This window comes from Belonocnema kinseyi, chromosome 4, assembly GCF_010883055.1.
Source record: "Belonocnema kinseyi isolate 2016_QV_RU_SX_M_011 chromosome 4, B_treatae_v1, whole genome shotgun sequence".
In the NCBI taxonomy this organism is placed as follows: domain Eukaryota; kingdom Metazoa; phylum Arthropoda; class Insecta; order Hymenoptera; family Cynipidae; genus Belonocnema; species Belonocnema kinseyi.
The window spans coordinates 93812034-93824150 of NC_046660.1; the positions used below are offsets into that span (position 1 = coordinate 93812034).

Here is a 12117-nt window from a genome sequence, read left to right on the forward strand (position 1 = left end):
ATTTCATAATTTAGGGCTCATTTAGGGCTAATTTGGGCACGTGGTCCTAAATTTTGGGCTCTTTCATTAAAAAAAAAAAATAGTGTTTGCGCTAGCTTAACGTTAAGCTGGTTGGACATTGCTGTAAAACGTGCTAAAAATGATTTCACGGAAAATTCACCTTATACAATAATTAAGGTCTCATTTAGGGCTCTGGGAATATGATAATGGAAAATTGAAAAAAATTGTTTAAACAATTCTAGTAAAAATGAAGTAAACAATTTTCTTCCTTTACCCTATGTTAAGGCTCACTTGGGGCTCCATAAATATGGTATTTGAATTTTACAATAAATTGTTTAAACAATTATTTTTTAAACAAATTTGTAACAAAAATTTTTTTCTTTTTTCCTGCATAATTTGAGGCTCATTCAAGGCTCTTGAAAAATCAGCGAACGAAGGTCGCGCGATATTTCCTTTTCCTTTTTTTTTTTATATATGGTGTTGTGCCACCTTAACGTTATAAAAAATACATGAAGAAAACGATTAAACCCATTTTTACTCCTCGCATAATTGAGTGCTCAATCTGAGGTTAATTTGGGCCCGTGGTCCTAAATTTTGGGCTCTTTTATTTTTTGAAAAAAAATAGTGTTTGCGCTAGCTTAACGTTAAGCTAATTGTTTAAACAATTCTAGTAAAAATGAAGTAAACAATTTTCTCCCTTTACCCTATGTTAAGGCTCACTTGGGACTCCATAAATATGGCATTTGAAGTTTACAATAAGGTGTTGAAACAATTATTTTTTAAACAATTTTTCAACAAAAAATATTTTCTTTTCTGCTGCATAATTTCAGGCTCATTTAAGGCTCCCGAAAAATCATCGACCGAAGGTCGCGCGATATTTCCTTTGCTCTTTTTTTTATATATGGTGTTGTGCCACCTTAACGTTATAAAAAATAGATGAACAAAATAATAAAACCCATTTTTACTCCTCGCATAATTTAGGGCTCATTGAGGACTAATTTGTGCCCGTAGTCCTAAATTTTGGGCTCTCGTATTTTTTTTTTTTTAAATAGTGTTTGCAATAGCTTAACAAAAAGTTGGTTCAAGATTGCTGTAAAACGCTATAAAAATGATTTTACAAAAAATTCACCTTGTAGAATAGTTTATGGCTCATTAAGGGAATATGAGAATTAAGAATTAAGAATCATTAAGAATACATTGATTAAACATTTTTTTTAAATGTTTAAACAATTTTTATTTAAACAAATTTGCCAAAACAAAATATTTTCTTTTTCACTTGCATAATTTCAGGCTTATTTAAGGCTACTGAAAAATCATCGACCGAAGGTCGCGTGATATTTCCTTTACTCTTTCTTTTGGTTATACGTGGTGTTGTGCTACCTTAACGTTACAAAAAACACATAAAGAAAACAATAAAAACCATTTTTTCTCCTCGCATAATTTAGTGCTCATTGAGTACTAATTTGGGCCCGTAGTCCCAAATCTTGGGCTCTCGTATTTTTTGTGAAAAATAGTGTTTACAATAGCTTAACAATAAATTGGTTCAAGATTGCTGTAAAACGTTATAAAAATGATTTTACTAAAAATTAACCTTATAGAATAGTTTAGGACTCATTAAGGGCTCTGAGAATATAATAATTAAAGATTAAAAAAAAATTTTAACAATTTTTGTTTCGACAAATTTACCAAAACAAAATATTTTCTCTTCTCTTGCATAATTTCAGGCTCATTTAAGGCACCTGGTAAATCATCGAGCGAAGGTCGCTCGATATTTCCTTTGCCCTTTTTTTTATATATGGTGTTGTGCCACCTTAACGTTATAAAAAACACATAAAGAAAACAATTATTCCCATTTTTACTCCTCGTATAATTTAGGGCTCATTTGAGGCTAATTTGGGCCTGTGTTCCTAAATTGGGGCACTTTTATTTTTTGAAAAAAATAGTGTTTGCGCTAGTTTGCGTTAAGCTGTCCGAACATTGCTGTAAAAGGTGCTAAAAATGATTTCACGCCAAACTCAACTTATACAATAATTAAGGCTCGTTTAGGGCTCTGGAAACTTGATAATGAAAAATAAAAATAATTGTTAAACAATTTATTGTAAAATTCAAATACCATATTTATGGAGCCCCAAGTGAGCCTTAACATAGGGTGAAGGAAGAAAATTGTTCACTTTATTTTTACTAGAATTGTTTAAACAATATTTTTTAATTTTCCATTATCATATTCCCAGAGCACTAAATGAGCCCTAAATTATTGTATAAAGTAAATTTTCCATGATATCATTTTTAGCACGTTTTACAGTAATGTTCGGCCAGCTTAACGTTAAGCTAGCGCAAACAATATTTTTTTCAAAAAATAAAAGAGCCCAAAATTTAGGACCACGGACCCAAATTAGCCTCAAATGAGCCCTAAATTATGTGAAGAGTAAAAAGGGGTTGAATTATTTTCTTCATGTATTTTTATAACGTTAAGGTGGCGCAACACCATATAGAAAAAAAAGGGCAAAGGAAATATCGCGCGAGAATCGCAAGAGAAAAGAAAATATTTTGTTTTGGCAAATTTGTCTAAACAAAAATTGTTTAAACATTTTTTTTAAATTTTTATTTATTATATTCCCAAAGCCCTTAATGAGTCCTAAACTATTCTATAAGGTGAATTTTTAGTAAAATCATTTTTATAACGTTTTACAGCAATCTTGAGCCAACTTATTGTTAAGCTATTGCAAACACTATTTTTCACAAAAAATACGAGAGCCCAAAATTTAGGACTACGGGCCACAATTAGTCCTCAATGAGCACTAAATTATGCGAGGAGAAAAAATGGTTTTTATTGTTTTCTTCATGTATTTTTTATAACGTTAAGGTGGCACAACACCATATATAACAAAAAAACAGGCAAAGGAAATATCACGCGACCTTCGCTGGATGATTTTTCAGTAGCCTCAAATGAGCCTGAAATTATGCAGGAGAAAACAAAAGAAAATATTTTGTTTTGGAAAATTTGTTTAAGCAAAAATTGTTTAAACAATTTCTTTTTAAATTTTAATTATTATATTCCCAGAGTCCTTAATGAGCCCTAAACTATTCTATAAGGTGAATTTGTAGTACAATCATTTTTATAACGTTTTACAGCAATCTTGAACCAACTTTTTGTTAAGCTATTGCAAACACTATTTTAAAAAAAAATACGAGAGCCCAAAATTTAGGACTACGAGCACAAATTAGTCCTCAATGAGCCCTAAATTATGCGAGGATTAAAAATGGGTTTAATTGTTTTCTTCATGTATTTTTTATAACGTCAAGGTGGCACAACACCATGTATAACCAAAAAAAAAGGGTAAAGAAAATAATACGCGACCTTCGGTCGATGATTTTTCAGTAGCCTTAAATGAGCCTGAAATTATGCAAGAGAAAGGAAAAGAAAATATTTTGTTTTGGCAAATTTGTTTAAACAAAAATTGTTTAAACAATTTATTGAAAAAATTCAAATACCATATTTATGGAGCCCCAAGTGAGTCTTAACATAGGGTAAAGGAAGAAAATTGTTTACTTCATTTTTACTAGAATTATTTTTTTTTAAATTATTTAAACCATTTTTTTTAATTTTCCATTATCATATTCCCAGAGCCCTAAATGAGCCCTAAATTATTGTATAAGGTGAATTTTCTGTGAAATCATTTTTAGCACGTTTTACTGCAATGTTCGACCAGCTTAACGTTAAGCTAGCGCAAACACTATTTTAAAAAAAAAATAAAAGAGCCCAAAATTTAGGACCACGGTCCCAAATTAGCCCTAAATGAGCCCTAAATTATGAAATTGGTTACATCTTTATACATTCATAGTGTTGTGACAGCTTAATATACCTGAAATTATGGGCGGAGGAGGCTTTAACTAATTTTTTTAAAGAGACTGACTCTTCAAGACGAATGAATACTTTCATATCTATTTCGTCAATTAGTGAAACTATAAATACATATTTATTGGAAAAGCATTATCGTCATACTAAGTGAGTTTCATTGTAGGTTTAAATGTAATCCTTCGCTTTAAACGCATTTAGGACGCAAGTCATTATTTCGTTTTCTGGGGAAATGGGCACAGGACACGAGTCATTTTACTTGCAAATCACAACAATTTGCGAGTTAAATTTGGCTTCGTTAAACACATACTCTTTCATCTTAAAATGTTCAATATAAGAGACTTCGACTTGAAAATGATTATATTTCACAAAATTTATAACTTTAATACCTACGTACGTAATATTATTGAAGAATTAACAAAATCAAAAATGTTTTAAATCATTATTTTAAGCCCTTGTTGTGAAATTCTGCTTCCATTTTAGGGTGGTTCACAATTTTTCAATTTTTATTCATATTCCCCCACCCCGAAAACTTTGTTGAATAAATAATTTTTGTAAAAAAAAAAACGATATTTACAGTTCTCGCAAGCCCAATGAATTTTAACACGTATTTTCCATGAGAAAACATATGTTTTTGTAAAGTTGATTCAAAATCGTTAATATTAGGTATGTCTAGTTTATCCTCAATATTTCTCTTCAGAATAAGATACATAATACGAATCAAACATTTCGTTTTGAATTTCACTTCCACAAGTCAGATAATCAGATGTTAAACTAAATTGTTTGAAAAATGGATTATTCTTTATAGCCATTTTCTCTCATAATACAGTAAGAAATTCCTGGCTTTTTCCGAATTTTTCAACTTGCTTTCAATTTTTCAGTTAATTCGATGCAATAATGAATTAAAGTTAACAAAAATGATTGTTAAAATAAGGTATTATTATTTACAACAAGATTATCTCAGAATAATTCTAGAAAGTTGTGTTTTTTCTCTCGATATTTTGCACTTTTTCTTCAATTTTTATTTCATGAGATAATAATTAATGCCAATTAATAAACATAATTTTTTAAAACAATTTATTATTATTTTGTATAATATTTTCTTTAAATACTGATAGAAAGTTGAATTTTTTTTCGCAAATTATACACTTTTTGTCGACTCTTCATTTAAAGTGAGGTAATAATTTATACAATTAAAAAAAACTAATATTTTAAAGAATTTATTATTTTGTTTATGACTATCTTCTTTTATAGAAATGCTAAAAGTTTGCCTTTCTTCATGAAAATTGAATGCAACTTTTTGTTTAAATATATTTTTTTTAAATCATGAGCAAAATATTAAAATATTTTATTTCGAAAAAATGGAACACTATGTAAAACATGTTGCTTTTTAATGTTCATTTATTATTTGTTTTTTTAACAAAAAGTAAAAGAAAAGCTGTCGGTTTTAAAGAAAATAGCAACTTTCTAAAGGAAGATAAAAGCGGCCTTAAAAAACTCATAAAATCCAATTTTTTACTTATGTGGTTTTTTTGCTATCCTATAAAAGACACTGACGGGGATGAAGTCCCAAATTTAATTATTGATTCTTATTCTATGACCAATATTCTGAAGAGAAATATACAGTTAATGTTCACAACTCTAAATATAATTTACAGAAACTTCTTTTCTTCTTATGGAGAAAATGTGTTAAACTTTACGGGACTTGCGGGACCTCTAAATATATCTTTAAGAAAAAAAAGCATTTACCTTTTTGCGGAGGCAAACAAATTTGAGATGATATGCCTGGAAATTCGAGAAAAAAATGTGTCCATGAATGCATTTTTAGACCATCCCATTCCACGTCCGTATCTTCAGTGTTTTGTACTTTTTAAAGGCATTACGAGGTGAGAAGTTGATAAAAATCGGTTGCTAAAAATGAGAGGTTATTTTTAAGAAGATAATTAGCTGGAGCCACACTGCTCATTCATCTTGTTCTTGTACGTGAAAGTGTAGTTTCCAGACTGTTCTTTGACCCTCTGCCCGCGAACATGGGTCCTCGCAAAGGGAAAGATAACGCCAAGCCATTAGCCTGATTAACGTTTCGCGTTACATGCGGCTTTCGCGGCTCCGCACCTGAGCTTTTCCACGGGTAACCTTAAGCTCTCAGGCAGACTGTGCAAACACGCGTGAAAGTCGTGCTTCGCCGAATAAATCTGTTACGTTTGCATAAACCCGCGGGAAAATTATCAAGATGCTACCACCAAGCTTAGAACCGAAAGATTTTCAACTTGAAAAAATATATTAGCTTACAGCATACGGGTACCTACACGAAACCTATTATTCACACCTTCGATTTTCGTTCTCTTACAAATATTTTCATTAACCCCATAGTATTAAAACCTCAAAATGTGGAACAAGGGTGAGTGTTAATTAATTAAAATCGTCGTTTAACAGTGAGAGAGGTAGAAGAAGACCTCAACATTCCATAAACTATTATTTTGACAATTTTAAGCCTGATTTGTGGAAAAGTGGTGATTGGGTCCTTCCCCCAATTAAATTAGAATTAGAATTGCGCATTCAAAACTATAATTTTAAGTAGAAATTATGGAAATTTTGAAATTCATAAATATATTATCAATAAGTATTGAATATCTTGTATTATCAAGTGAAATTCAAAGTAATTGGATAGGGGAGACCAACGTACAGTAAATTTCAAATTTTCATTTGTGAACACATATAGTGTCCTATCTATTAGTTCAATTAAATTAACTCTTTTCCATCCATTAGTATTTTAAATGAATGGTTATCTACTGCAGCTTTATTATCTATGGCAGGGTAGTCTCTTCTTGATTATTTAATATAAAACTGAGATTTCTGTCGTTTTCACCATTCGAAATTGAAGAAACTTGAATATTTTGAACCCTTAAAATTTAACTGTCCTAAAAACTTTAAAAAAGATATGCTTTCTGACTAAAATCTGTTTAATTTAAAGAACTCAAGCTTGAAACGTTATAAATTAAACTATTCTAAACTTCATTTAAGAGTTTAAGGATTCCCAAATAAGGATTTTGAAACTGAATAGTTCAAAATCAATTATTTTCCAGTGATGCATCACTTTTTTTCAAATTCGTGCAACATTAAGAACGTGAAAATCAATGTTAAAGCATTTCCATGCAAGTGTAATAATTCTATGCTGCTTCAACGTTGGAAACATAGGATCTTTGATGCCTGCAGAATGAATGAATGGTTAATTATTATCATATACAATGATTAAAATATTTTTTGTCTTGTAATTATGAAAAATTTTCCATTATTTTTAAATTACTTTTTGATTTCACAGAGGATTTGACCGAATAATCAGTACGAAGCATTTTGCTCGTTGAAAGCGTGAAATGAAAAGCCACAAATTTAACTGTCATTCGATAAATTGTGCAGAGAGCTAGTGTGAGAAATTATTCACACTGTATTAATGTCTCATTTAAACTGTATAGGCTGACAGAAAATAATTTGAAATTTACGTTATTAACGTGCTGTCGTTCATTATGTTCGCAGCCGAAACCAATTGTCCTCTGCGTGGAAATGGGAGAAAGTTCAAAAGCGAAAGCTCCCGGGAAATCGAGGCGGATCCTTCTGCCTCGCGTCAAATTCGCCGAGCTTGCAGTATGGCGTTCTTTTTCTATTTTTACCTCTTTATGCGGGCCGTGTCTCTAATTTCACAGAGCGTAAACTGATTTAAGAATAAGTCCCTGCAATTGTGTTTGACTAATTTGTGAGGAAAATATAAAGTGTAGTCGATGCAATTTTACAAAATTCACTTGATTCAAACTGAATTTATATTATTTTATTTTGTTGATAAAATTTCATCCGGTGATTCAATTGACTTTGCCTTTGCATTTATTACAAGTGCAAGCCGCGGATTCTAGCTACTGTTGACACTGTCTGACACTTTTTCCACGATTCAACTATTTTGCTACTATGTTGAAAAAAAATCCACGCATGTTATTTCGTGTTATCGTCGCGGTTAGATCAAGCGGTAACGGTCCTATCTTGTAGACGAAAAGTTCGGGATAGATTCCTGCTGTCGAACATTTATACTTTTCTAATTATTATTTTCATATGAGAGATCAGATTAAAATATTTAATAATAGTATAATAAGAATAAAACAGGTACTCAAATGAAAAGAAGTAGTAAAATAAAATGATAAAAGAAAAGAGTATAAATAAAAGGTATTTTCAATTATTACATTATAATATTTATATTTTTAAATTAAAGTAATGAGATATGTTGTTTAACAAATGATTGAATAAGAAATCAGATTTTTTCAATGATGTTGCAGCACTGACTTATCTTTGAAATATTAGCTTCTGATGTGATAATGGTTTAAATCCCCATTTTCTCGTTAAAAAAAATGGTAAAAATGAATGTTGTAGCTTGATTTAAATAATTTGATAGTCAATTAAAATGTTCTTTTTAAATAAAAAGAAATTGGCTAAAAGTGCCCATCGGGAAACGAACCCAGACTTTCCAGTTATATACTTGGAGCACTACCGCCTGATGAAACCGGAACGTGTATAGATTTGTTCAAAACCGCCTTTCTAGAAAATGACTGGAAGGCGCATCTTATATTACTTCAGCATATTACATATCACAAATTTTGCAGTAAACTATTACTGGGAGGAGTATGAATATGAAACAATTTCAAAGACAAGTTTTCTTTGTAATAACAGTTTTGGTTTAAATTACAATCTTGTATTAAGGCTTCGGCGCTTTAAGAATTCATAATTGTTAAATAGAGGACAGCTTTAAATCACAGTTTGATCTAACTTATTTCTCTGGTGTCTTGTTACAGATGCGCTCATCCTCAAAGATGCTAGAGCTCCAAACTAATTACCCTGAAGAGGCCTACTCGAAACTTTAGAAAACCCACATCGGTACCACTCAGGTGAGTTGGCATTTGTGCAACTGGGTTAATTCCACTTGATAAGCGCGAATTACCAACTTTACACAATTAATAGAATTTTAAATAGAGTTCCTCCCAGGGACTCTATTATGGGAAGTGTGTGTTGATTTGTCAATATTAGCGTCCTTCTGATAATTGACACCGCGCTGCTAGTAGGAGTAAAAGGATCTGCGCGGGGTAACCGGCGGTCGCTCATGCGAGAACAAACAAAAGCGTTTTCTACGAAAAGACACTCTCTCTGGGCAATTCCTCACCTCCTCCAGTCCCAAAACCGACCCGGTCTCATAGTTTCACTGCATCTCACTTGGGACCGAATTTTTTCAACTGAAAAATTTAAGTAGATTCTATGTACTTTTTGTCAAATTCCTGGTTGCCTAATTTTAGAGAAATTACCAGATTTTGCACTAGGACCTGGAATTAAGCAAGGTTTCGAACATTGCTTTGACCATATATCCGAGGAATCAAAATGTCAACAGTCAGTAGCGTGTGAACCATTTCCTAATATTATTCAATATATGCACTTGAGTGCACGCGCACTGCTCCTTTGTCCCAACGCAGCAAGTGCTTCACACATTGGTGAGCTGTTAGTGGGCAAGATTCCCTTGCTCTACACACCACCACATTGCTAAGTCACACGAGATCAGGCAGCAACTCTAGGAATAGTATCACTAGAGGGCGCTTATCTCCAGGCTCCAGTATACAAGAAGTGAAATATCTCGATCATTTTTCCGGATTTCATGAAAATATTTCATGTGAAGATTCTTCTAGCTGCTTGGCTTAAATTATTCAACTTTTTAAGGATTTTTCGTCAACATTTTATAACATTTTGTATTTTGTGGGTTTTATTTAAATTTTTGTTCAGCATTTCGAAAAATAGTAGAGAATTATCAGGTAATTAAAAAAAAATTCTGCAAATAGAATTTGTTAAAATGTTTAAAGAATTATGTTAAAGAGTGACACCAAAGTTCGCCTATTTTTTGGACCTCCCTAGCGACCTGGTAAAAAAATATAAAAATATTTTACAGATATCAAATTACTCGTCATTGAAAATTAAAATGAGCATCGCTTTTCGTTTCTTATAAATTTCAAGAAATACCCCTATTTAGGGGTTGGGAAGACCCCAGAAAAATAAAAAAATAGAAAATATCACTAACTACATAATCATTTTTCACATCAACCTCTTATCAATGGAGAAAATACGTGATTTTACTTTTAACATTTATTTACAGAAAAAAAATACAATGAAAAATGATTTTATAATTAGTGGTATTTCCTATTTTTTAAAACTTTTTTGTGGGTTTTCTGAACCCGTAAATAGGGGTAATTGTTTAAAAATTTTAAAAAACGAAAAGCGATGCTCACTTTTGTTTTTAATGGCGAGTAATTTAATACTTGTAACACTTTTTTATATTTTATTCAAAAGGCCGCTAGCGAGATCCAAAAAATAGGCGAAAAAACAGCCTATTTTTGCGTCACTCTTTGTTTTATACGCTTGAAGGGCATTACAAAAGTTGTAATGTATTTCAAACGATTCCAAAGGACTCCGAGAGGTTTGTCCTATTTCAATATTAAAAGATTGCAAGAGTTTGAAGAAATTAGCTAGTTCAATTTACGAAAGAATTCAAATTTTTTAAAGTAATTTTAGAAGATTCTATAATGTTTCAAGGAGTTTATTCAGATTTCTCGAGATTTTGCGATTTTTCAAGAGATACCGAAGGATTTTGACGGAATTTGATTTTTTAAAGAGTTTTTAAGAAATTAAGAACAATTGTTGCGGTTTACAAGTAATATTATTAAGGGATTTCAATGGATTTTAAGAGCTTTAGAGGATTTCCAAATATCGTGAACGATTCTAAGAGATGTTGAGTAATTTTAATATTTTTTTAAAGATTTTAAGTGATTTTAAGAGATTCGGAAGGATTTCCACGAATTTTGAAGATTTCGAGGGATCTCGTAGTATATTTTAAAGCAATATAATGAATATTTAGGATTTCAAGAGATTATGCACGATATCCAACGAAGATCAGAAATTTCACGAGATTTCATGAAATATGGAAAGACTTTGACGGATTTAAAAGAATTTTGAACGATTTTAAGGAATTAAGGACGATCTACGCCGATTTTACATATTTTTTGGACAAATTTCAAGGGAATTCAAAAGATTTTAAACAAGTTTAAGAGATTTTGAAATATTTTACAAGAATTTTTAGGGCTTTTATATATTTAAAATTTAGTATATTTAGATAGTTGGTATATTAAAAGAAAGTAGAAAGAGGAAACTTTTCAAACAAATTCTTTAGACCCCCCCCCCCCATGTGAGTAGTCCTCTTGCCTTTTTTTGTTTTGAACCACTTGCAGATCATGTTTACACAAATAAAATTATTGGCTGCATGATTTTACAAAGGTTTTCGCAAGAGGATAATGTTTGCTGCAAAAAGATTCTTTTTGGGACAAATGAAATTCCTTTTAACTTTAAATTTAAGATGAAATTCCATTTGTGTCAAAAAGCATCCTTCTAACACAAGAGGGCATTTATCTGAGTGTAATAAATAGATGCTCCCTAATACAAAATTGAAAAAGAATTTAATGGATGTGACAAATTAATTCAAAGTCCAATCAATGAAAACACAAAAAGGCCTTACCTTGCAAAAGCTCAGAATAAGACCAAACTTGGCAATTGTCTTAATTTTGGGGCCTTAATCGAAACCCAAAAAAGGTCCCACATATCAGGTTCCTGCTAACAAAATGGCGTCATAAGTTTCGTTTTTTGGAAATATCTCATTTAAAATGTACTTTGGAGCAAAATTAGTTATATAAAAAAGTTGTAGAGCACACAATTTCCTATCACTTTTCTTATAAACAAATTTTTCTCATAATAATAGTTTACGAGTTATGGCAGAGAATAGCGGAGCGCTTTTTGCAATTTGCAAAGAATGTCAGATTTTTCCTTGCAAAGCTGAAAGATTATTCATAGTTTTCTTTATTATAGTATTAATATATCATTATATATGTATAAATAATATATCATATATTTATCATATTGACATGAGATTCATGCGCATAATAAGCGGGAAATCCCTAATGGACAAAGGAAGTAACGAGATAATTCTAAAAGAATGTGGTGGAAAAGAGACGCTAGTAGACACATGGGAAAGAAATCGGTTAAGATGGTTCGGACTTGTTGAGAGAATGCCAAATGAACGACTAACGAAACATGTGTATCAAGGTAAAGTAAATGGCAACGTGCCCAGAGGTAGACCGCAGAAAGAATGGTTAGAATGTGTGAATGAGACCCTACTTAGAAGAGACATAAGAAGT

General features: G+C 31.2%; 1 protein-coding gene across 5 annotated transcripts in view; it reads left to right on the top strand.

Annotated features, from left to right (window-relative positions):
* LOC117172128 (protein tincar) overlaps positions 1-12117 on the top strand; it is a 292915-nt gene that overhangs the window by 192185 nt on the left and 88613 nt on the right. For all 5 annotated transcript variants that reach the window (XM_033359919.1, XM_033359918.1, XM_033359921.1 and 2 more), the window contains exon 5: positions 8689-8781. The gene's annotated coding sequence lies outside the window, so the exon portion shown is untranslated. The remainder of the gene's footprint in view (positions 1-8688; positions 8782-12117) is intronic.